The sequence below is a fragment of the Arachis hypogaea genome, chromosome 11 (assembly GCF_003086295.3).
Source record: "Arachis hypogaea cultivar Tifrunner chromosome 11, arahy.Tifrunner.gnm2.J5K5, whole genome shotgun sequence".
Taxonomy (NCBI): domain Eukaryota; kingdom Viridiplantae; phylum Streptophyta; class Magnoliopsida; order Fabales; family Fabaceae; genus Arachis; species Arachis hypogaea.
Window position 1 is genome coordinate 121257454 of NC_092046.1, and position 26606 is coordinate 121284059.

Genomic DNA, 26606 nt, shown 5'->3' on the forward strand with positions numbered 1-26606 from the left:
CTTAGGGAGAGCGGAACGCTACTCCCTTGTTTTGCCAAGCATTGTCACGCACCAAAATTGACATGGCCAGGGACACAAATTGAATGCTACGCTCTTGTGGAGAGCGGAGCATTGCCCTGGGAGGTGTCCCACACCAAACCAACTTGAACCAAGCTTGACCCATGCTTCAAACCAATTAAACCAAGGCCAACCAAACCCATCTCTCTTCAAATCCAAAGCAAGCAAAGTCCACATCATCACTCAAAGGCACAAGAACAAGTTAGAATTAGGATTTTTCTTTAATTTGTTTTCATTTTAATTTCATTTTATTTTGTAAAAAAGCCTATATAAAGGCATCATTCTCATTTTCAAAGGGAGCTCCATTAGAGAATATTGGAGGGTAGCTCCACTAGAAAGCTCTCTCTTAGTTTTCATTCTTGTCTTGGATCTTGGGTGGACAATTGAAGAAATTCTGTTTCAATCTCACCTTGTGATCTCTTGTTTATTTTTCTGCATAACTTTAGAAATTGTGATTTGAATTCAAATTCTGTTTACTGCCTTCTTCTACTTCTTTTGCACTTTATTACTCCATTTTCTTTTGCAATTGTTCTTGGGTGGATCAAGGAAGGATTTGAGATCTAGACTTGTTTTCTAGTCTCATCCAACCCCTGAGATCTTTAATTTCCCTTGAGCTATTGTAGAGCTACATTTTGCTTTCTGTTTGGTTTCTCAAGTAATTCATCTTCTCTTATTTAGATCTGTTGCATTTTAATTCATCTTTTACTTTTCTGTTTAATGCCATTTTACTTTCTCTTGTTTAATTTCTGCAATTCCAGTTCCAAATCCAATTTACTTTCAAGCAATTTAATTCTTCTGCACTTGTTTGGCATTTTACATTTCTGTTCATGATTTGATTTACTTTTTCAGCAAGTTTAATTCTCTGCAGTTGCTTTAAGCCTTAATCTATTACTTTCTTTAAATTTCCTGCACCCAACCCCCTCTACTTTTTATGCAATTTACATTTCTTGTCATTTAAGTTTCTACAATTTACATTTCTTGCTCTTTAAGTTTCAGTCACTTTACTTTCTGCACTTTAATTTTACTTGCTATTTACTTTCTGTTGATCAACTTCACACAATTCACTCAATGTTAGCTTGACTAAACTAATCACCCACTAAAGTTGCTTGATCCATCAATCCCTGTGGGATCGACCTCACTCTAAGTGAGTTTTACTACTTGATGTGACCCGGTATACTTGCCGGTGAGTTTTGGTTTTTGGAATTCGTTTTCCAAAATATCCATCAAGCTTTTGGCGCCGTTGCCGGGGATTGATTTAGATCAACAATGATTAAGTGGGTGAGAATTCTAGATCAAGCATTTTCTTTGTTTTTGTTCTCTGTTTTAAATTGAAAGGAAGGTGTTTGAGCTATTGCCTCACTAAGAAATTCTTTCTTTGTGACATGAATTTCAAATTTCATTGATGTTTACAAAATACAAATGGAGTTCAACTCATCTTATGGTCAAACAAAATTTTATGGGATATTACCCACCATCATCAATCTCTAATGGTGGTTGGAAATATCACTAAGAAACTTCAAATTCTGGGCACTCCAATTCATGGAGCTATGCTTCAGAACCACAAGATGAAAAAGAAAATCATATGGGATATTTCCCTCCACCACAAAATGATTCAAGTCATTATTCCAATGGTGGCTGGTAGTATTACCAAGAAACTACAAATTCTGAGCAGTCAACTCACATGATAGAGTGTCCAACCTCAGCTCCCACTTCTACATTTGAAAATTCTTCATCACCTAAATATGCCTCAACACAAACTTCCACGAGCCAAAGACTCTCAAAGCTTGAGTCCATGTTCAATAGAATTGTGGAGGAACAGCAACAATCCCAGAGAGAACTAGAAATCCTTTTTCAGAAGACGAATGAGGATTTAAGGAGGAACTTAGAACCATCAAACAGTGAAGATGAAGACCAATTTGTGAGTGAGAAAGTGGAAAAACAAGAACAAAAGGCTACTGTATCAAGTGAACTTTCAATGAAGAATGAGGTGGTTGAAAATGAAACTGCACTTGAGATGACAAGGGAACATGAAGACTCAACTCTCACAAACCTCCCCGACCCAAAAACTCTCAACAATTGAATCTGTGATTGAAAAATATGAAGAGGAGATGAAGAAATGTTGGAAAGATCAACAAACCTCCTCAATGAAAAAGCTATTAAGTCAAATGTTGGGAGCAAAGAAAGGAGTGGAGGAGCAAGAAAGTGAGGAAGTCATTTTAGAAAATTCACACTCAAGTGAGGCAGAGAAGTACATGAAGGAAGAGCTCATGGAACCACCAATTCAAAAGGCTCTGGATGAATACAAAACTCCAATAATCACACAGCAACCAAGTTTTGAATTCAAAGGAGTGAAGGCAACTAGCAAGAGCACCAATCCTGTCCCTGATCCAGCAAGCAAGATCAATCAAGCCATTTGAAAGCTTGCTGAGGAAAGGCCAAGACAAGGGACAATAGCTGAATCTTCTCCCCCCTTGAGGTCATTCCTCTTAACAAACTGGAAGAAGAGGAAGAAAGTGAAGAACACCATGTCAAGCTAATGACACTAAAAGAGCACTTGTTGGGAGGTAACCCAACCGTAGGTAACATTTCTTCTCTGCTTTGTTTTCTTTCTTTGCTTTGTTTAAATTCAATAAATTGGCATATGGTTACATTCTAAGTTTGGTGTTGCCTTGCAACAAATTGTTTTCAATCTTTTTGGATGATCGCATCAAATCAAAAATGAAAGTGACAGACCAAGATTCTAAGTTTGGTGTGCCACTCATTTTTCTATGCAAATCATTCAGCAACACCACTTGTTTGCATAATCATAATGTTCTTTGCATTGTTATCTTTCTTTTAGTTAGACAATTTTAGTTTTCTCTTTGTTTTTAGTCATTTCCTTGTTTTAAATGCTTTCTTTTATTTACTGTGTTTGTTAATACATTACCAAGAGAGCTTTATTCATGACAGATTCTTGGCTTGGTGATTGTATTTAACATACAACAGTTTCATTTAGTTTTGTTTTAAATAAAATGGACATAGGATTGCATTCTAAGTTTGGTGTTGCTATGCAACAAAAATTTGGTTCCCATATCTACTAGATACTTGCATCAATTCCAAGTGAAAGTGTCACACTAAGTTTGGTGTGCCACTTATCTTTTATGCAATGTATTATGCTCACCTTCTTAAGTTTGCAATCACAATGTCTCTGTCTCTTATGCCTTGATTATTATCTTTAATTTTGCTTGCTTAGAACACATGTACTACTAACATTTTATTGTCTAAGACATTCATGATCCATCTTAGCCCCATAGCCATTGTTCTAATTATTTCTTGAGGATGAGCAAGTATTCTGAGTTTGGCAAGGGAAAGAGGAAGAATAGAGGGAAAAGGACAAGAATAATGAAGATGAACTACAAGGTTGTAGAGTTCCATTTCTTCTCATTTGTTTCCAGTACTTAAATTGCATGATTGTCTTCATCTTTTCTGTTTACATGTGTGCATGAATAAAGCATAGCTTGAATCTTGATTTGTAACATGTTACTGTGGCATTATGACCACCAACTTGAGTTTTGTGAGTTCAAAAGCAATAAAGCATTATGATCATAAACAAACAAGGAATTAAAGAAGATTTTAGCATGTGCATACAAGTATTGGAAAGCTAGTATGATTAATTGCTGCTCAATTGCATTTGATTTTATTTAATTGAAGTTTTGATCTAGGACATTTTGTGAAAACTTTTGAAAATCATGAAAACCTTGAAGAAGCAAATACAATTAAAGGGCAAGAAAAGAAAAAGGGGAAGAATGAGAAAGCTGAAGGCTCTGAGTACCAATGACAATTTGTTAAGTACTTGTGGTGTTTATGTATCAAGCCAAATGCTTGAAAACAAAACACTTAGAAGTCAAGGCTAGGCTCAAGTGCAAAAGCACTCCCTCAAAAGCTCAAGGTTCTGAGCATCAATGATTAGAGAGTCAAGAAAAGAAAAGAAAAATGAGCTTAATGAAGTCCTCTAATTCAAATGCTTGTGGTGCTTATGTATCAAGTGGTAATACTTGAAAACAAAGCATTTAGAATCGTAGCTTTGTTATCAACTCATGGGGCAAAGCACCCAAAAGGAGAAGCTAATAAGAAAATCAAAAGCTTGTTTCAAGGAAGAAATATAAGAGAAAGATTTCATAAATTGAGCTAGATAGAAGCATCAATCATTTACATCTCTTTTGTGATTGTAGCATGCGTAGAAAACTAGCTAACCATGAACATTGAGTTGCTATTCTTCTTACCTTGGATTGTCAATCTTTATTGCATGATTCTTTTCTTGCTTGGGGACAAGCAAGGTTTAAGTTTGGTGTTGTGATGACATGTCACCATGTCATGTTTTTCTATGCTTATTCATATAAGAAATTGATGATTTGTGCTTGAATAATGAATGATTTTGTACTTAAATGGTATATTTCCTTGATCTTTTGATTTTATAAATCTTGCAGGAAATAAGAAGAAAAAGTAGCAAAGAAGCACAAAATAAGCTAAAAAGGAGAAAAAAAGAGCTTTGGGACACACTTTGAAGTTGGAGCACACTTTGGAGACTTAGGCCACGCTTTTAAAAAGCGTGGCCCATGACCAAATTAAAGGAGATTTGCAATCAGCACACAAAGCTCCGCTCTTGCCAAGAGCAGAGCGCTATAAGAGTTCAAAATGAGCTTGGAAGCAAAATTTTCGCTAAGTTAAAATGTGGGCGCTCGTAGCATGACCATGCCTCCTTCAAAGGGCTATAAGTTGAGCTACAGATGTCCGATTGATGTGCTTCCAGTTGCGTTGGAAAGATGACATTCAGAGCTTTTCAACGATGTATGGCAATCCATATTTGGTATGAAATTAAGGTACGAGTGAAATGCATCTTTAAGGACCAAAAATAAGTAAAAATAGACCAAAGTGCAACCACCAGGATTCGAAGAGGTAGACCAAGGGAAGCCCATCAAAGTAGCGCTCACTTGGATAGCGCTCCACTCTTGTGGAGAGCATTGTCATGCTCTCTTCAAGAAAATACAATGAAAATTGCTCCCCAAATGCTTCCACCAAGGCTTGAACACGGATACCTCACTAAGGAAGCAAGGATGCTGCGCTCTTGGGGAGAGCGGAGTGCTACTCCCTTGTTTTGCCAAGCATTGTCACGCACCAAAATTGACACGGCCAGGGACACAAATTGAATGCTACGCTCTTGTGAAGAGCGGAGCATTGCCCTGGGAGGTGTCCCACACCAAACCAACTTGAACCAAGCTTGACCCATGCTTCAAACCAATTAAACTAAGGCTAACCAAACCCATCTCTCTTCAAATCCAAAGCAAGCAAAGCCCACATCATCACTCAAAGGCACAAGAACAAGCTAGAATTAGGATTTTTATTTAATTTGTTTTCATTTCAATTTCATTTTATTTTGTAAAAAAGCCTATATAAAGGCATCATTCTCATTTTCAAAGGGAGCTCTATTAGAGAATATTGGAGGGCAGCTCCATTAGAAAGCTCTCTCTTAGTTTTCATTCTTGTCTTGGATCTTGGGTGGAGAATTGAAGAAATTCTATTTCAATCTCACCTTGAGATCTCTTGTTTATTTTTCTACATAACTTTAGAAATTGTGATTTGAATTCAAATTCTGTTTACTGCCTTCTTCTACTTCTTTTGCACTTTACTACTCCATTTTCTTTTGCAATTGTTCTTGGGTGGATCAAGGAAGGATTTGAGATCTAGACTTGTTTTCTAGTCTCATCCAATCCCTGAGATCTTTAATTTCCCTTGAGCTATTGTAGAGCTACATTTTGCTTTCTGTTTGGTTTCTCAAGTAATTCATCTTCTCTTGTTTAGATCTGTTGCATTTTAATTCATCTTTTACTTCTCTGTTTAATGCCATTTTACTTTCTCTTGTTTAATTTCTGTAATTCCAGTTCCAAATTCAATTTACTTTCAAGCAATTTAATTCTTCTGCACTTGTTTGGCATTTTACATTTCTGTTCATGATTTGATTTACTTTTTCAACAAGTTTAATTCTCTGCAGTTGCTTTAAGCCTTAATCTATTGCTTTCTTTAAATTTCCTGCACCCAATCCCCTCTACTTTTTATGCAATTTACATTTCTTGTCATTTAAGTTTCTGCAATTTACATTTCTTGCTCTTTAAGTTTCAGTCACTTTACTTTCTGCACTTTAATTTTACTTGCTATTTACTTTTTGTTGATCAACTTCACACAATTCACTCAATGTTAGCTTGAGTAAACTAATCACCCACTAAAGTTGCTTGATCCATCAATCCCTGTGGGATCGACCTCACTCTAAGTGAGTTTTACTACTTGATGCGACCCGGTATACTTGTCGGTGAGTTTTGGTGTTTAGAATTCATTTTCCAAAATATGCATCAGTCAAGCTCCGGACTGGAAGCGACCGTGTCATTCAAGTGAGGAAGCAATAAAAGCATGCAATTATGAAAAGCAAAGCAAGAATAGACAAATAAACAAGAACCAACTTAACAATTAACAACTACTAAGACTAGCTAAATGGAAATGCTATCTACAAATTAGTGCTAAGTAGCAAACAAAAACCAAGTATTCACACTATTCACATATTTACAACAATCAAAATTATAGCATTCATTGCACTTAAAGTGATTCCCCGGCAACGGCGCTAAAAACTTAATAGAGAGAGCTTCTTAGTGCCGGTTTGGAATTAATCAAAGTTTGAATTCAAGTTCGTCAATAGCATAGCCCAAACCAACAATGAGCTCTCACAATTAAAGTTTGAATTCAGAAAGATGTCACTATTAAAAACCAATTCAATTCTGGGAGTGTTTAGTTCCCGGGTCGTCTCCCAAGGACACTAGAGACCAATGAATGTACAATTTCGGTTGTAATGCTCATGGGGTTTTCAATGAAGAGATAAACATATAAAGCAATAAAAGAACATAAAAAATTGTGATAAATGAACTAATAAGAGAATTAACAAATTAACTATGCAATATAGACAAGTAAGGTATAAAAGGAATTAATGTAAATGTGTATGAACAATGTAAAGCACAAAAGGTATCTTGGCTTGGAATAAGCTAAGGGTCCTTTCTTTGTTGGAACCACAACTATGACAATTAGAATGGATTAATCTCACTTGATTAACCCTCACATCGGAGAGTAAGTTAAATGAGCATAAGTATTCTTAACCCACAATTCCTAAATTACTTGCTAATTGCATTAGCAACAAATTAGCGTTAGTGGGAACAAGAACAATTAACAATCCAAGAATTGACAATAAATGTTGGACATTCCAACTCTAGGAACCTAATTACTCACTTTTCCCAAGCCAAGAGATAGAAAACTAGCCCAAAATCATAATTGACATTTTGTGAAACACTTGGTGGGCAAAAACACTAAATATGGGAAAAATGAGAAATTTCTTGAAACTAAAAGCAACAAATGATCTCAATCAACAATAACAACTCAAGAAAGCATATAACAATCATCAATTATCAAATTCATCAACAAGAAATTGAAATTACAAAAGAGAAGTAAAATTGAACTATAACTTGAAATATAAGAAAGAGTAAAAATAATGTAACTATAAAGAGTAGTAACAAGGAGATACTTACAATGGAAGCTAGTAAAATCCAAGATCAAAAATGAAAATGGCACTTGAATGTAAAAACCCTAGTATAAACCCTAATGGAGATGATGAAAAACTTAAAGAAAATCTATACTAAAGCTTCCTACTACTACTCCTAAGCTACCCTAATGATATGCTATGGTCTTCTCCTCATTTTCCCTTCATTATGAGCTAAATGGCTTCAGAAATGAGCCTCCAATCCACCAAAATCACGAGTCATGTGCAATTTTAATGAAGGCATGTGCGGACATCTGTGCGTATGCACAGACGTATGCGCACGCACACTCTGGCAAAATTTCTTCCTGTGCGTACGCACAAGAGGTTGTGCGTACGCACACTAGGTGATGCTCGAATGGACGCGCAGTGCGCATGATGCGGCTCACGTGCACGCGTGGCTCTGCTCTGATTGTTGTGCGTACGCACGCAGGTCTGTGCATACTCACACATCGCTGTGCTCTTCTCCTTTGATTCTTCATGCTTCCCCCACTTTGCATGCTCCTCTTCCATTTTCTCCAAGTCATTCCTACCTTATACATCTGAAATTACTCACAAAAAACATCAAGGCATCGAATGGAAGGCAAATGGGATAAAATTAGTCAAATTAGGCACAAAAGAGCATGTTTTCATAATCAAGCACAAATTAGGAGGAAAGTTCAAAAGCATGCTATTTAAAGGAATAAGTGCAAGTTTATATGATGAAATCCATTCAATTTCAACCAAAAATCATCATCAAATATGGATTCATCAATTGCCTTCTTTAATTTGTGTTATTGATACTTGCAATTGGTTGTTTAGATTTTATCATCTCTTATTAATTTTCTATGCTTTTATCTTGTGCCTTCCAAGTGTTTGATAAAATGCTTGGTTGGATTTTAAATTAGCTTTTTGTATTCTTAGCTTGGATTGATTAATTGGAGACTCTTGAATTATCAAAGGTCTTTTATTGATTGGTGATTGAAACTTGCTAGTTGGCTTAAGCTTCACTAAGGGCCCGTTTGGATAGGTTCATAAGTGGCTTTTTTTTAACTTTTAACTTATGAAAAGGTGTAGTATTAATATTTGGTACAATTTTCAAAACAAAATTGTAACTTTCTAAAAAGCTATTTTGGTGCTTAAGGAGAAGTTAAAAAAATGACTTCTCTCATAATAAAAAGCTTTTTATCACTTTTCTCTTAAAATAAGTACTTTTAGAACTAAAAAACCAAACACAAAATAACTTATTTATAAGTTACTTTTAATATAAGCATTTATTGTTTAAGTTATTTCTTCAAAAGTAACTTAATTAAGTTGTTTACCCAAACTGGGCCTAAATCTAGTCTTTGATTAGGACTTGTGAACTTAAGTTAACTTTTCTCACTTGACTTACTTTCAATTGTTAGAGGTTAACTAAGTGATAGCAAAAGGCAATTAACATCCCATGTGACTATGATAATAGGGATAAGAATTCCAATTATCAATCCTTGCTAGGACTTTTCTTAATTATTATTTTATTTCCTTGTTTTTTACATTACTTGTTCCTTATTTCAAAACCCAAAAAGATACAATCTCATAACCAATTATAAGTACACTTCCCTGTAATTCCTTGAGAGACGACCCGAGGTTTAATACTTCAGTTAATTTTATTAGGTTTGCTTAAGTGACAAACAAATTAAATTTGATTGAGGTTTAATTGTCGGTTGGTATGCGAAATTGTTACTCAGGTTGTGAATTATTATTCGAAATTGATTCCCTGGCGATGGCACCAAAAACGGATGCACAGAACCATGGTCTAAAAATATCTTCACAACTTCGCATAACTAACCAGCAAGTGCACTGGGTCGTCCAAGTAATACCTTACGTGAGTAAGGGTCGAATCCCATGGAGATCGTTGGTATGAAGCAAGCTATGGTCACCTTGTAAATCTCAGTCAGGCGGATATAAAATAGTTATGTAGTTTTCGAAATTTAGTAAATAAAGAAGGATAGAAATACTTATGTAAATCATTGGTGAGAATTTCAGATAAGCGTATGGAGATGCATTCGTTCCTCTGAACCTCCGCTTTCCTGCTGTCTTCATCCAATCAGTCTTACTCCTTTCTATGGCTGGCTTTATGTAAGAATGTCACCGGTGCCAATGGCTACTTTCAATCCTCTCGGGAAAATGGTCCAAATGCTCTGTCACAGCACGGCTAATCGTCAGGAGGCATCACCCTTGTCGATGGTTGCATCCTATTCCTCTCTGTGAAAATGGTCCGATGCGTTGTCACTGCATGGCTAATCATCTTGGAGGTTCTCGATCATGCTGGAATAGGATTTACTATCCTTTTGCGACTGTCACTACGCCCAGCACTCGCGAGTTTGGAGTTCGTAACAGTCATTCAATCCCAGAGTCCTACTCGGAATACCACGGACAAGGTTTAGACTTTCCAGACTCTCATGAATGCCGCCATCAATCTAGCTTATACCACGAAGATTCTGATTAAGAGATCTAAGAGATACTCATTCAATCTAATGTAGAACGGAAGTGGTTGTCAGGCACGCGTTCATAGGGAATGATGATGATTGTCACGTTCATCACATTCAGGTTGAAGTGTGAATGAATATCTTAGAAGCGAAATAAGATGAATTGAATAGAAAACAGTAGTACTTTGCATTAATCTTTGAGGAACAGCAGAGCTCCACACCTTAATCTATGGAGTGCAGAAACTCTACCGTTGAAAATACATAAGTAACAAAGGAGTTCATTGGTCTCGGCCCCAGAGGGGAACCGGAGTAACCAAGACTGCGAATACAATGATAAAAAGTTCTATTTATAATAAACTAGTCACTAGGGTTTACAGAAGTAAGTAATTGATGCATAAATCCACTTCCGGGGCCCACTTGGTGTGTGCTTGGGCTGAGCTTGAAGTCTACACATGGAGAGGTCGTTCTTGGAGTTGAACGCCAGCTTTTGTGCCAGTTTGGGCGTTGAACTCCACTTTGCAACTTGTTTCTGGCGCTGGACGCCAGAATTGGGCAGATAGCTGGCGTTGAACGCCAGTTTGCGTCATCTAAACTTGGGCAAAGTATAAACTATTATACATTGCTGGAAAGCCCTGGATATCTGCTTTCCAACGCAATTAAAGGCGCGCCATTTTGAATTCTGTAGCTCCAGAAAATCCATTTTGAGTGCAGGGAGGTCAAAATCCAACAGCATCAGCAGTCCTTCTTCAACCTCTGAATCTGATTTTTGCTCAAGTCCCTCAATTTCCGCCAGAAAATACCTAAAATTACAAAAAAACACACAAACTCATAGTAAAGTCCAGAAATGTGAATTTAACATAAAAAATAATGAAAACATCCCTAAAAGTAACTAGATTCTACTAAAAACATACTGAAAACAATGCCAAAAAGCGTATAAATTATCTGCTCATCACAACACCAAACTTAAATTGTTGCTTGTCCCCAAGCAACTGAAAATCAAATAGGATAAAAAGAAGAGAATATACTATAAATTCCAAACTATCAATGAAACATAGCTTCAATCAGATGAGCGGGACTTGTAGCTTTTTGCCTCTTGAATAGTTTTGGCATCTCACTTTATCCATTGAGGTTCAGAATGATTGGCATCTATAGGAACTCAGAGTTCAGATAGTGTTATTGATTCTCCTAGTTCAGTATGATGATTCTTGAACATAGCTTCTTTATGAGTCTTGGCCGTGGCCCTAAGCACTTTGTTTTCCAGTATTACCACCGGATACATAAATACCACAGACACATAATTGGGTGAACCTTTTCAGATTGTGACTCAGCTTTGCTAAAGTCCCCAATTAGAGGTGTCCAGGGTTCTTAAGCACACTCTTCTTTTGCTTTGGACCTTGACTTTAACCGCTCAGTCTCAAGTTTTCACTTGACACCTACACGCCACAAGCACATGGTTAGGGACAGCTTGGTTTAGCCGCTTAAGCCAGGATTGTATTCCTTTAGGCCCTCCTATCCACTGATGCTCAAAGCCTTGGGATCCTTTTTATTTACCCTTGCCTTTTAGTTTTAAGGGTTATTGGCTTTTTGCTCTTGCCTCTTGGTTTTAAGAGCTTTTGGCTTTTTCTGCTTGCTTTTTCTTTCTATTTATTTATTTTTCACTTATATTTTTTTTTTCTTCTTTTTTTTTTCTGTAAGCTTTGTTCTTTGCTACTTTTTCTTGCTTCAAGAATCATTTTTATAATTTTTCAGATTATCATATAACATGTCTCCTTGTCATCATTCTTTCAAGATCCAACATATTTAACATTCTTAAACAACAACTTCAAAAGACATATGCACTGTTCAAGCATTCATTCAGAAAACAAGAAGCATTGTCACCACATCAATATAATTAAACTAAGTTCAAGGATAAATTCGAAACTCATGTACTTCTTGTTCTTTTGAATTAAAATATTTTTCATTTAAGAGAGGTGATGGATTCATAGGACATTCATAACTTTAAGACAAAGTTACTAACTACTAATGATCATGTAATGAAGACACAAACACAGATAAGCACTTAACATAGAAAACGAAAAACAGAAGAAATAAGAACAAGGAATGAATCCACCTTAGTGATGGTGGTGTTTCCTTCTTGAGGAACCAATGATGTCCTTGAGTTCTTCTATGTCTCTTTCTTGTCTTTGTTGCTCCTTCCTCATTGCTTTTTGATCTTCTCTAATTTCATGAAGGATGATGGAGTGCTCTTGATGTTCCATCCTTAGTTGTCCCATGTTGGAACTTAATTCTCCTAGGGAGGTGTTAATTTGCTCCCAATAGTTTTGTGGAGGAAAATGCATATGAGGCATCTCCGGGATCTCATGGTGATGAGCTTCCTGCGCCTCTTGAGCTCCATGAATGGGCTCTCTTGCTTGCTCCATCTTTTTCTTAGTGATGGGCTTCTCTTTCTTAATGTGAATGTCTCCTTCTATGGAAGCTCCAACTGAGTAACATAGATGGCAGATAAGATGAGGAAAAGCTAGCCTTGCCCCAGGAGAGGGCTTTTCGGCTATTTTGTAGAGTTCAAGGGAGATGACTTCATGAACCTCTACTTCTTCTCCAATCATGATGCTATGGATCATGATGGCCCGATCCACAGTAACTTCAGATCGGTTGCTAGTGGGAATGATGGAGTGTTGGATGAACTCCAACCATCCTCTAGCCACAGGCTTGAGGTCTAATCTTCTTAGTTGAACCGGCTTGCCTTTGGAGTCAATCTTCCATTGAGCTCCTTCCACACATATGTCCATGAGAACTTGGTCCAACCTTTGATTGAAGTTGACCCTACTAGTGTAGGGGCGTTCATCTCCTTGCATCATAGGCAAGTTAAACGCCAACCTCACATTTTCTGGACTAAAATCCAAGTATTTCCCCCGAACCATTGTAACATAGTTCTTTGGATCTGGGTTCTTACTTTGATCATGGTTCTTGGTGATCCATGCATTGGCATAGAACTCTTGAACCATTAGGATGCCGACTTGTTGGATGGGATTTGTTAGAACTTCCCAACCTCTTCTTTGAATTTCATGTCGGATCTCCGGATACTCATTTCTTTTGAGTTTGAAAGGGACCTCGGGGATCACCTTCTTCTTGGCCACAACATCATAGAAGTGGTCTTGATGAGCTTTGGAGATGAATCTTTCCATCTCCCATGACTCGGAGGTGGAAGTTTTTGTCTTCCCTTTCCCTTTTCTAGAGGATTCTCCGGTCTTAGGTGCCATCAATGGTAATGGAAAAACAAAAAGCTTATGCTTTTACCATACCAAACTTAGAATTTTACTCGCCCTCGAGCAAGAGAAGAAAGAATAGATGAAGAAGAAGAAGAAAATATGGAGAGGAGGGGGGAGGTGTGTTTCGGCTAAGAAGAGAAAAGAGGGTTGTGTTGTGTGAAAATGAGGAAGAATGGAGGGCTATATATAGGGAAGGGAGGGGGGTAAGTTTTGGCCATAAGGGTAGGTTTGGGTGGGAAATTGATTTTGAATTTTGAAGGTAGGTGGAGTTTATGAGGTAGGTTTATGGGGAAGAGTGGATGGATGTGAGTGGTGAAGTGGTGATAGGGAAGAGAGATTGAGGTGATTGGTGAAGAGTTTTGGGGAAGAGTGTTTATGGGATTGTGTGAAAGAGGGGTGAGAAGAAGTGAGTGGAGGTAGGTGGGGATCCTGTAGGGTCCACAGATCCTGAGGTGATCTTGTAGGGTCCACAGATCCTGAGGTGTTCAAGGATTTGCAATCTTACACCAAATTAGGCATGTAAAATGCCCTTGCACACAACTCTGGGCGTTCAGCGCCAGGTTGGTGCCCATTTTGGGCGTTCAACGCCCATTTGTTGCCCATTTCTGGCGTTGAACGCCAGAACCATGCTTGTTCTGGGCGTTCAGTGCCAGCTATCTCTCCAGGGTGCAATTCTGGCGTTCAGCGCCCAGTGATGCCCATTTTGGGCGTTCAGCGCCCAGATACTACCCATTTTGGGCGTTCAGCGCCAGAACCATGCTCTGTTCTGGCGTTGAACGCCAGGCAGGTGCTTCCTCCAGGGTGTGATTTTTCTTCTGCTGTTTTTGATTCTGTTTCTAAATTTTTCGTTTATTTTGTGACTCCACATGATCATGAACCTAAGAAAACATGAAAAACAAAAATAAAATTAGATAAATAATCATTGGGTTGCCTCCCAACGAGCGCTTCTTTAATGTCAATAGCTTGACAGTGGGCTCTCATGGAGCCTCACAGATGTGCAGAGCTTTGTTGAGACCTCCCAACATCAAACTTAGAGTTTGGATATGGGGGTTTGACACCAAACTTAGAGTTTGGTTGTGGCCTCCCAACACCAAACTTAGAGTTTGACTGTGGGGGCTTTGGTTGACTCTGCTTTGAGAGAAGCTTTTTCTGCTTCCTTTCCATGGATGCAGAGAGAGATCCTTGAGTTGTAAATACAAGGTTGTCCTTATTTAATTGAAGGATCAATTCTTCTCTGTCCACATCAATCACAGCTCTTGCTGTGGCTAGGAAAGGTCTTCCTAGGATGATGGATTCATCATCTTCCTTTCCAGTATCTAGGACTATGAAATCAGCAGGGATGTAAAGGCCTTCAACCTTTACTAACACGTCCTCTACTTGTCCATAAGCCCGTTTTCTTGAATTGTCTGCCATCTCTAATGAGATTTTAGCAGCTTGCACCCCATAGATTCCCAGTTTCTCTATTACAGAGAGGGGCATGAGGTTTCTTCCTGAACCAAGGTCACACAGAGCCTTAAAGATCATGGTGCCTATGGTACACGGTATTATGAACTTTCCAGGATCATGTTTCTTCTGAGGCAATGTCAGTTGATCCAGATCACTTAGTTCATTTGTGAACAAGGGAGGTTCATCTTCCCAAGTCTCAATACCAAATAATTTGGCATTCAGCTTCATGATTGCACCAAGAAACTTGGCAGCTTGCTCTTCAGTAACATCCTCATTTTCTTCAGAAGAGGAATACTCATCAGAGCTCATGAATGGCATAAGGAGGTTCAATGAAATCTCTATGGTCTCTAGATGAGCCTCAGATTCCTTTGGTTCCTCAAAGGGAAGCTCCTTATTGATCACTGGACATCCCAGGAGGTCTTCCTCCTTGGGATTCACGTCTTCCTCTCCCTCTTTGGGTTCGGCCATGGTAATTAATTCAATGGCCTTGCACTCTCCTTTTGGATTCTCTTCTGTATTACTTGGGAGAGTACTAGGAGGGATTTCAGTGATCCTTTTACTCAGCTGGCCCACTTGTGCTTCCAAATTTCTAATGGAAGACCTTGTTTCATTCATGAAACTCACATTGGCCTTAGATAGATCAGAGACTAAATTTGCTAAGCTAGATGGATTCTGCTCAGAATTCTCTGTCTGTTGCTGAGTGGATGATGGAAAAGGCTTGCTATTGTTAAACCTGTATCTTCCACCATTATTAAAGCCTTGTTGAGGCTTTTGTTGATCCTTCCATGAGAGATTTGGATGATTTCTCCATGATGAATTATAGGTGTTTCCATAAGGTTCACCTAAGTAATTCACCTCTGCTATTGTAGGGTTTTTAGGATCATAAGCTTCTTTTTCAGAAGATGCCTCTTGAGTACTGTTAGATGCTGCTTGCATTCCGTTCAGACTCTGAGAAATCATATTGACTTGCTGAGTCAATATTTTATTCTGAGCCAATATGGCATTCAGAGTATCAATTTCAAGAACTCCCTTCCTCATAGGCGTCCCATTACTCACAGGATTCCTCTCAGAAGTGTACATAAACTGGTTATTAGCAACCATGTCAATGAGTTCTTGAGCTTCTGCAGGCGTTTTCTTTAGGTGAATGGATCCACCTGCAGAGGTATCCAATGACATCTTAGATAACTCAGACAGACCATCATAGAATATATCCAGGATGGTCCATTCTGAAAGCATGTCAGAAAGATACTTTTTGGTCAGTCCTTTGTATCTCTCCCAAGCTTCATAGAGGGATTCACCTTCTTTCTGTCTGAAGGTTTGAACATCCACTCTAAGCTTGCTCAGCTTTTGAGGAGGAAAGAACTTGGCTAAGAAAGCCGTGACCAGCTTATCCCAAGAGTTCAGGCTGTCTTTGGGTTGAGAGTCCAACCATATTCTAGCTCTGTCTCTTACAGCAAAAGGAAAAAGCATGAGCCTGTAGACTTCAGGATCTACTCCATTAGTCTTAACAGTATCACATATCTGCAAGAATTCAGTTAAGAACTAAAAAGGATCTTCTGATGGAAGTCCATGAAACTTGCAGTTCTGCTGCATCAGAGAAACTAGCTGAGGTTTCAGCTCAAAATTGTTTGCTCCAATGGTAGGAATGGAGATGCTTCTTCCATGTAAATTGGAATTAGGTGCAGTAAAGTCACCAAGCATTCTCCTTGCATTATTGTTGTTGGGTTCGGCTGCCATCTCCTTTACTTGTTCGAAATTTTCAATAAGGTTGTCTCTGGATTGTTGTAATTTAGCTTCGCTTAGTTTTCTCTTCAGAGTCCTTTCAGGTTCTGGATCAGCTTCAACAAGAATGCCTTTTTCTTTGTCCCTGCTCATACAAAAGAGAAGAGAAAAAGAAAAGAAGAGGAATCCTCTATGTCACAGTAAAGAGATTCCTTATTATTAGTAGAAGAAGAAAAGGAATAGGGGTGAAGAAGAATGAAGAATCCAAACACAAAGGTGATGATAGGAGCAGAGATGTGAGATGAAGAGAAGTGTTAGTAGATGAATAAATAAATAGAAGGGGATGAGAGGAGGAGAGAATTTTCGAAAATAATTTTTGAAAAAGAGTTAGTGATTTTCGAAAATAGTTTTTGAAAAAGGTTAGTAGCCTTCGAAAATTAAAATAAAAAATTAAAATAATTAGTTAATTAAAAAGAAATTTTTGAAAAAGGGGGAAGATATTTTCGAAAATTAGAGAGAGAGAGAGAGTTAGTTAGGTGGTTTTGAAAAAGGTAAGAAACAAACAAAAAGTTAGTTAGTTAGTTGAAACAAATTTTGAAAAGATAAGAAGTTAGGAAGTTAGAAAAGATATTTTGCAATCACTTTTTTGAAAAAGGTAAGATAAGAAGATATTTTTGAAAAGATATGATAGAAATTAGTTTTTGAAAAAGATTTGATTTTTAAAATCTCAATTAATGACTTGATTCACAAGAAATCACAAGATATGATTCTAGAACTTAAAGTTTGAATCTTTCTTAACAAGTAAGTAACAAACTTGAAATTTTTGAATCAAAACATTAATTGATGATGTTATTTTCGAAAATATGATGTAAAATTAAGAAAAAGATTTTTGAAAAATATTTTTGAAATTTTCGAAAATAACTTAAAAAAAAATGAAAAAAGATTTGATTTTTGAAAAAGATTTTGAAAAAGATAAGATTTTTTTTAAATTGAAAATTTGATTTGACTCATAAAAACAACTAGATTTTAAAAATTTTGGAAAAAGTCAAATCTAATTTTCGAAATTTTAAGAGAGAAAAAGGGAAAGATTTTTTTTTGAATTTTGAATTTTTATGATGAGAGAGAAAAACAAGAAAAATGATGCAATGCATGAAAGTTATGGATCAAAACAATGAATGCATGCAAGAATGCTATGAATGTCAAGATGAACACCAAGAACACTATGAAGATCATGATGAACATCAAGAACACATTTTTGAAAAATTTTTAATGCAAAGAAAACATGCAAGACACCAAACTTAGAATTCTTTAATGCTTAGACATAAAGAATTCAGGAATGCATATGAAAAACAAGAAAAGACACAAAACATGCAAATGCAAAGATCAAACAAGAAGACTTACCAAGAACAACTTGAAGATCATGAAGAACACTATGAATGCATGAATTTTCGAAATATGCTAGATGAATATGCAATTGACACCAAACTTAAAATCTGACTCAAGACTCAAACAGGAAACACAAAGTATTTTTTGATTTTTATGATTTTATGATTTTTTTTGTATTTTCTTTTAATTTTTTCGAAAATCATTTTGAAAAAGAAAAATAAGGATTCCAAAATTTTTAATATGAATTCCAGGAATCTTGCCATGTTAGTCTAAAGCTCCAATCAAAGGGTCAGGCATGGCTTAATAGCCAGCCAAGCTCTAGCATGTAAATTACATCCATTGAGGGGATTAGTTGAAGACCAGTCCCAAAGCAGTTTGGGTATGGCTTTACAGCCAGATAGGATTCAACATGTTTCATGAAACACTAGAATTCATTCTTAAAAATTCTGAAGAAAAACATTTTTTTTGAAAACACATTTTTTTTCTTTTTTTTTCGAAAACAAAGGAGAGATTTTTGAAAGATTTTTGAAAAATTTTTGAAAAGAGAACAAAAAGAAAGATACCTAATCTGAGCAACAAGATGAACCATCAGTTGTCCAAACTCAAACAATCCCCGGCAACGGCGCCAAAAACTTGGTATGCGAAATTGTTACTCAGGTTGTGAATTATTATTCGAAATTGATTCCCTGGCGATGGCACCAAAAACGGATGCACAGAACCATGGCCTAAACATATCTTCACAACTTCGCATAACTAACCAGCAAGTGCACTGGGTCGTCCAAGTAATACCTTACGTGAGTAAGGGTCGAATCCCACGGAGATTGTTGGTATGAAGCAAGCTATGGTCACCTTGTAAATCTCAGTCAGGCGGATATAAAATAGTTATGTAGTTTTCGAAATTTAGTAAATAAAGAAGGATAGAAATACTTATGTAAATCATTGGTGAGAATTTCAGATAAGCGTATGGAGATGCATTCGTTCCTCTGAACCTCCGCTTTCCTGCTGTCTTCATCCAATCAGTCTTACTCCTTTCTATGGCTGGCTTTATGTAAGGATGTCACCAGTGCCAATGGCTACTTTCAATCCTCTCGGGAAAATGGTCCAAATGCTCTGTCACAGCACGGCTAATCATCTGGAGGCATCACCCTTGTCGATGGTTGCATCCTATTCCTCTCTGTGAAAATGGTCCGATGCGCTGTCACTGCATGGCTAATCATCTTGGAGGTTCTCGATCATACTGGAATAGGATTTACTATTCTTTTGCGTCTGTCACTACGCCCAGCACTCGCGAGTTTGGAGTTCGTCACAGTCATTCAATCCCAGAGTCCTACTCGGAATACCACGGACAAGGTTTAGACTTTCCAGACTCTCATGAATGCCGCCATCAATCTAGCTTATACCACGAAGATTCTGATTAAGAGATCTAAGAGATACTCATTCAATCTAATGTAGAACAGAAGTGGTTGTCAAGCACGCGTTCATAGGGAATGATGATGATTGTCACGTTCATCACATTCAAGTTGAAGTGCGAATGAATATCTTAGAAGCGAAATAAGATGAATTGAATAGAAAACAGTAGTACTTTGCATTAATCTTTGAGGAACAGCAGAGCTCCACACCTTAATCTATGGAGTGCAGAAACTCTACCGTTGAAAATACATAAGTAATGAAGGAGTTCATTGGTCTCGGCCCCAGAGGGGAACCGGAGTAACCAAGACTGCGAATACAATGATAAAAAGTTCTATTTATAATAAACTAGTCACTAGGGTTTACAGAAGTAAGTAATTGATGCATAAATCCACTTCCGGGGCCCACTTGGTGTGTTCTTGGGCTGAGCTTGAAGTCTACACGTGGAGAGGTCGTTCTTGGAGTTGAACGCCAGCTTTTGTGCCAGTTTGGGCGTTGAACTCCACTTTGCAACTTGTTTCTGGCGCTGGACACCAGAATTGGGCAGATAGCTGGCGTTGAACGCCAGTTTGCGTCGTCTAAACTTGGGCAAAGTATAAACTATTATACATTTCTGGAAATCCCTGGATGTCTACTTTCTAACGCAATTGGAAGCGCGCCATTCTGAGTTCTGTAGCTCCAGAAAATCCATTTTGAGTGCAGGGAGGTCAGAATCCAACAGCATCAGCAGTCCTTCTTCAACCTCTGAATCTGATTTTTGCTCAAGTCCCTCAATTTCAGCCAGAAAATACCTGAAATTACAGAAAAACATACAAACTCATAGTAAAGTCCAGAAATATGAATTTAACATAAAAACTAATGAAAACATCCCTAAAAGTAACTAGATTCTACTAAAAACATACTGAAAACAATGCCAAAAAGCGTATAAATTATCCGCTCATCATCGGTTTAGAATTATACTTAAAACACGCTTATTTTTTTGTGAAATTATTTACCGACAAATTATCCCCTATCATTCTACTCAAACTACCACTCCCCTTCTCTTCAGTCAGTTTATGTGCGCCGGAAGCAAGTCCCGGTTTCAGAGGAAGCTATTCAGTGAGCACTTCATGTTTTACCGGTACCGGAGGAGATGGATGGTTACCAAGAGATCCTACGTCGGCACAATGTATTTGAGTTTGATTGGGATTCGATCCTTCGGGTCATTGCCCAACCAGAGACACATTGGAGCCAAGGGAGACTCAGGATGCGTCCTAAGTGCATTGATGCACGCTCACTTACTGTGGAGGCTCGAGCATGGGCCCAGATCTTATCTCACTACGTGCTTCCAAGCACCCATGATTCATCCATCATAGCAGACCTAGCCCTCCTTGTCTGGTGCATACTCACGGAGAGGTCAGTCAACATCCCTCTCCTTATCCGACAAATGATGGGTCGGGTCCATGCCAAGGGTAATCTCCCTTTCAGCCTCCTATGGACACCACAAGCCTTGATATAGGCCCTCCCTCCACCATTCCTACCACTTCATCCACACCACCGAAGTCAACCCATCAACTGCTTGTGGAGCTCCATGAGAAGATAGATCGATATGAGCGATGAAACAAACGCCGATTTTCTTACTTGAAGAAGCTTTGGGGTTGTGTTAACCCGTCTACGGACGAGCCGAACATTTCCACATCCGCTTCAGACCACAGTGAAGCAAGCACTCAAGACACGGATGGGGGAAGTGGCGACCCCGATCCCACTTTGCGTAATACCAATGGCACAAATGACCGTGCAAATCTCTAAGTGTGGGGAGGTCGGTTACTGACTTCCGTAGGTAACAACCCTTTTCCTTTCAACACCCATGATTTTGATTTTCTTTCATTAGTTAGGATAAATTGCATGGTTAATTTTTGTATTTGAACACTTTTTGCATGTTAGGACTACTTGGTTAGGGTGATAACTTCTTTTCCAAGAAATCGTCTTTAGGGCACCCTACTAATTTGAAAAAAAAAATTTGTGTTAATCTTGCGTGAAGAATTTATTCTGGAACATGGTTTGTGAGCTAAGAACACAAGCATGTGAGTTTTGAGCCCAATTGCGTGGTTACATCTTATAACCACTATTTCTCCTTCTTGTGTGATTATTCTCTTTCTATGATTGTGACCTTTGATTTGTCTGATTCTTTATATCCATCATTCCATGTATGCATGTATGTATATGATTGAGGCCATCATTTCATTTAGCTCACTTATCCAAATAACCTACCTTTCATCAACCATTGTTAGCCATTTTTATCCCTTCTTGTTCTTAATTTTAGCACATTACAAGCCTTTAAGCGAAAAACAATAAATGTCCCTTATTTAGATCTTTGATTAGCTTAGGCTAGTGAGTGTGTGTATCATTCAAGTGTGGGGAAACTTGGGACATTGGTTGAGGTAAAAGTGTATTTTGAGTTTTTCATTGAAAATCATGGGAATTGGGTACATACTCATGTGTTAATTAAATGTAAAACCATATGTATTGATACTTTTGTATATACTTTATTGCGAATATATATATATATATATATACAAAATAAAGAAAAAAAGAAAGAAAAAGAAAAGCAATAAAAAGGGGACAAAATGCCCCAAAGTGAAGTCCAATAATAATCAATGCATGAGTTGTGATCAAGAAAAGAATGCATGATTGTGTGAAAAAGTGAAGAATGGGTAGTTAGGCTTGTTTTAGATTTTTATAGGTTGTTATATAGATTAGGTGGGAAGTGATGAGCGGATAATTTATACGCTTTTTGGCATTGTTTTTAGTATGTTTTCAGTAGAATCTAGTTACTTTTAGGGATGTTTTTAATAGATTTTATGTTAAATTCACATTTCTGGATTTTACTATGAGTTTGTGTGTTTTTCTGTGATTTCAGGTATTTTCTGACTGAAATTGAGGGACTTGAGCAGAAATCAGATTCAGAGGTTGAAAAAGGACTGCTGATGCTGTTGGATTCTGACCTCCCTGCACGCAAAGTGGATTTTCTGGAGCTACAGAACTCGAAATGGCGCGCTTCCAATTGCGTTGGAAAGTAGACATCCAGGGCTTTCCAGCAATATATAATAGTCCATACTTTGGCCAAGAATTGACGACGTAAACTGGCGTTCAACGCCAGCCTTCTGCCCAAATCTGGCGTCCAGCGCCAGAAAAGGATCCAAAACCAGAGTTGAACGCCCAAACTGGCACAGAAACTGGCGTTCAACTCCACAAATAGCCTCTGCACGTGTAACACTCAAGCCCAAGCCCAAGCACACACCAAGTGGGCCCCGGAAGTGGATTTGTACATCAATTACTTACTCATGTAAACTAGTGACTAGTTTATTATAAATAGGACCTCTTACTATTGTATTAGGCATCCTGGATTTTATTTTGATCCTGTGATCTCGTTTAGGGGGCTGGCCATCTCGGCCATGCCTGGACCTTCACTTATGTATTTTCAACGGTAGAGTTTCTACACTCCATAGATTAAGGTGTGGAGCTCTGCTGTTCCTCAAAGATTAATGCAAAGTACTACTGTTTTCTATTCAATTCATCTTATTTCACTTCTAAGATATCCATTCGCACCCAAGAACGTGATGAAGGTGATGATTATGTGTGACGCTCATCATCCTTCTCCTTTATGAACGCGTGCCTGACAAACACTTCTGTTCTACATGAAATAAGCTAGAATGAATATCTCTTAGATCTCTTAACCGGAATCTTCGTGGCGTAAGCTAGAATGATGGCGGCATTCAAGAGAATCCGGAAGGTCTAAACCTTGTCTGTGGTATTCTGAGTAGGATTCAATGATTGAATGACTGTGACGAGCTTCAAACTCGCGAGTGCTGGGCGTTAGTGACAGACGCAAAAGGAGGGTGAATCCTATTCCAGCATGATCGGGAACCGACAGATGAATAGCCGTGTCGTGACAGGGTGCGTGAGCATATTATTCACTGAGAGGAGGGGATGTAGCCACTGACAACGGTGATGCCCTTGCATAAAGCCAGCCATGGAAAGGAGTAAGACTGATTGGATGAAGATAGCAGGAAAGCAGAGGTTCAGAGGAACGAAAAGCATCTCCATTCGCTTATCTGAAATTCCTACCAATGATTTACATAAGTATCTCTATCCCTATTTTATTATTCATTATTCAAAAACCATATCACTGTTTTATATCTGCCTGACTGAGATTTACAAGGTGACCATAGCTTGCTTCATACCAACAATCTCTGTGGGATTCGACCCTTACTCATGTAAGGTATTACTTGGACGACCCAGTGCACTTGCTGGTTAGTTGTATCGAAGTTGTGACAATTATGAATTAAGATCAGAGCACCAAGCTTTGGAGCCATTACCAGGATTTGTTCGAGCCTGGAGATCACAATTTCGTGCACCAAGTTTTTGGCGCCGTTGCCGGGGATTGTTCGAGTTTGGACAACTAACGGTTCATCTTGTTGCTCAGATTAGGTAATTTTCTTTTTGTTTTCTTTTCAAAAAAATTTTTCAAAAACCTTTCAAAAATTCCTCACTTGTTTTCGAAAAAAAAAATTTTACTAAAAATAATGTTTTCAAAAATAAATTATTCTATGGCTTCAAAATTTTTAAGAATGAATTCTAGTGTTTCATGAAGCATGTTGAAGCCTATCTGGCTGTAAAGCCATACCCAAACTGCTTTGGGATTGGCTAATCACTTCAGTGGAGTCATGCACAATCCTTCTGGATAGGGTATGTCAGGCTTGTCATGTCTGAATTACACTCATATTTTTATTAAAGCTTGGCTGGCTATTAAGCCATGCCTGACCCTTTGATTGGAGCTTTAAGACTAACATGGCAAGATTCTTGGAATTCATATTAAAAATTTTGAAATCCTTATTTTTATTTTTCACAATAATTTTCGAAAAAAAAATAATAAATAAAAATACAAAAAAATTAGAAAATCATAAAAATCAAAAATATTTTTGTGTTTCTTGTTTGAGTCTTGAGTCATGTTATAAGTTTGGTGTCAATTGCATATGCATCTTGCATTTTTTCGAAAATATCATGCATTCATAGTGTTCTTCATGATCTTCAAGTTGTTCTTGGTAAGTCTTCTTGTTTGATCTTGATGATTTTTTGTTTTGTGTCTTTTCATGTTTATCATATGCATTCTTGAATTCTTAGTGCGTAAGCATTAAAGAATTCTAAGTTTGGTGTCTTGCATGTTTTCTTTGCATTAAAAATTTTTCAAAATTGTGTCTATGATGTTCATCTTGACATTCAAAGTGTTCTTGGTGTTCATCTTGACATTCATAGCATTCTTGCATGCATCACATGTTTTGATCTAAAAATTTCATACATTGCATAATTTTCACGTTATCATAAAAAAATTCAAAAATAAAAAAAAATATCTTTCCCTTTTTCTCTCATCAAATTCGAAAATTTGGATTGACTCTTTCAAAAATTTTTAAAATCAAATTGTTTCTCATGAGTCAAATCAAATTTTCAATTTGAAAATCTTATCTTTTTCAAAATCTTTTTCAAAAATCAAATCTTTTTCAAAATTCTTAGTTATTTTCGAAAATTCCAAAAATATTTTTCAAAAATTTTTTTCTTATTTTTATACCATATTTTCGAAAATAACAATAACAATTAATGTTTTGATTCAAAAATTTGAAGTTTGTTACTTGCTTGTTAAGAAAGATTCAAACTTTAAGTTCTAGAATCATATCTTGTGATTTCTTATGAATCAAGTCATTAATTGAGATTTTAAAAATCAAATCTTTTTCAAAATTAGTTTCTAAAATATCTTCTTATCTTATCTTTTTCAAAAATATCTTTTCAAAATATCTTTTCTAACTTCCCAACTTCTTATCTTTTCAAATTTGTTTCAACTAACTAACTAACTTTTTGTTTGTTTCTTAACTTTTTCAAAACTACCTAACTAACTCTCTCTCTCTAATTTTCGAAAATATCTTCCCTCTTTTTCAAAAATTTCTTTTTTATTAACTAATTATTTTTATTTTTTATTTAAAAAAAATTTCGAAAAAAATACTAACCTTTTTCAAAAACTATTTTCAAAAATCACTAACTCTTTTTCAAAAATTGTTTTCGAAAATTCACTTCCCCCTCTCATCTTCTTCTATTTGTTTATTGATATACTAACATCTTTCCTTCAACTCTCCAAAAATCCGAACCCCCTCTCTCTCTGAGTTCAGATTTTCTTCCCTTCTTTTCTTCTACTAACACAAGGATCCCTATACCGTGGTGTAAAGGATCCATATTATTATTACTATTTTTTCTGTGCCATCTTCTTTGTCATAAGAGCAGGAGCAAGGACAAAAACATTCTTGTTAAAGCAGATCCAGAACCTGAAAGGACTCTGAAGAGAAAATTAAGAGAAGCTAAAATACAACAATCCAGAGATAACCTTTCAGAAATTTTCGAACAGGAAAAGGAGATGGCAGCCGAAAATAATAATAATATATGTGATACTGTTAAGACTAATGGAGTAGATCCTGAAGTCTACAGGCTCATGCTTTTCCCTTTTGCTGTAAGAGACAGAGCTAGATTATGGTTGGATTCTCAACCCAAAGACAGCTTGAACTCTTGGGATAAGCTGGTCACGGCTTTCTTAGCCAAGTACTTTCCTCCTCAAAAGCTGTGCAAGCTTAGAGCTGATGTTCAAACCTTCAGACAGAAAGAAGGTGAATCCCTCTATGAAGCTTGGGAAAGATACAAACAGTTGACAAAAAAGTGTCCTTCTGACATGCTTTCAGAATGGACCATCCTGGATATATTCTATGATGGTTTATCTGAGCTATCAAAGATGTCACTGGACACTTCTGCAGGTGGATCCATTCACCTAAAGAAAACGCCTGCAGAAGCTCAAGAACTCATTGACATGGTTGCTAATAACCAGTTCATGTACACTTCTGAAAGGAATCCTGTGAGCAATGGGACGCCTATGAAGAAGGGAGTTCTTGAAGTTGATACTCTGAATGCCATATTGGCTCAGAACAAAATATTGACTCAGCAAGTCAATATGATTTCTCAGAGTCTGCATGGAATGCAAGCTGCATCCAACAGTACTCAAGAGGCATCTTCTGAAGAAGAAGCCTATGATCCTGAGAACCCTGCAATAGCAGAGGTGAATTACTTAGGTGAACTTTATGGAAACACCTATAACTTAACATGGAGAAATCATCCAAATTTCTCATGGAAGGATCAAAAGCCCCAACAAGGCTTTAATAATGGTGGAAGAAACAGGTTTAGCAATAGCAA

At 37.3% G+C, this 26606-nt stretch overlaps 2 non-coding genes across 2 annotated transcripts; one reads left to right on the plus strand and one right to left on the minus strand.

Moving 5' to 3' along the window:
* Nucleotides 1-16058: 16058 nt before the first annotated feature.
* On the plus strand, nt 16059-16166 carry LOC112725243 (small nucleolar RNA R71). The gene has a single exon (XR_003164364.1). It is a non-coding gene; the product is annotated as a small nucleolar RNA R71 (small nucleolar RNA).
* A 9823-nt stretch (nt 16167-25989) lies between these two features.
* On the minus strand, nt 25990-26097 carry LOC112724893 (small nucleolar RNA R71). Its single transcript, XR_003164033.1, has one exon. It is a non-coding gene; the product is annotated as a small nucleolar RNA R71 (small nucleolar RNA).
* Between the last annotated feature and the right edge of the window lie 509 nt (nt 26098-26606).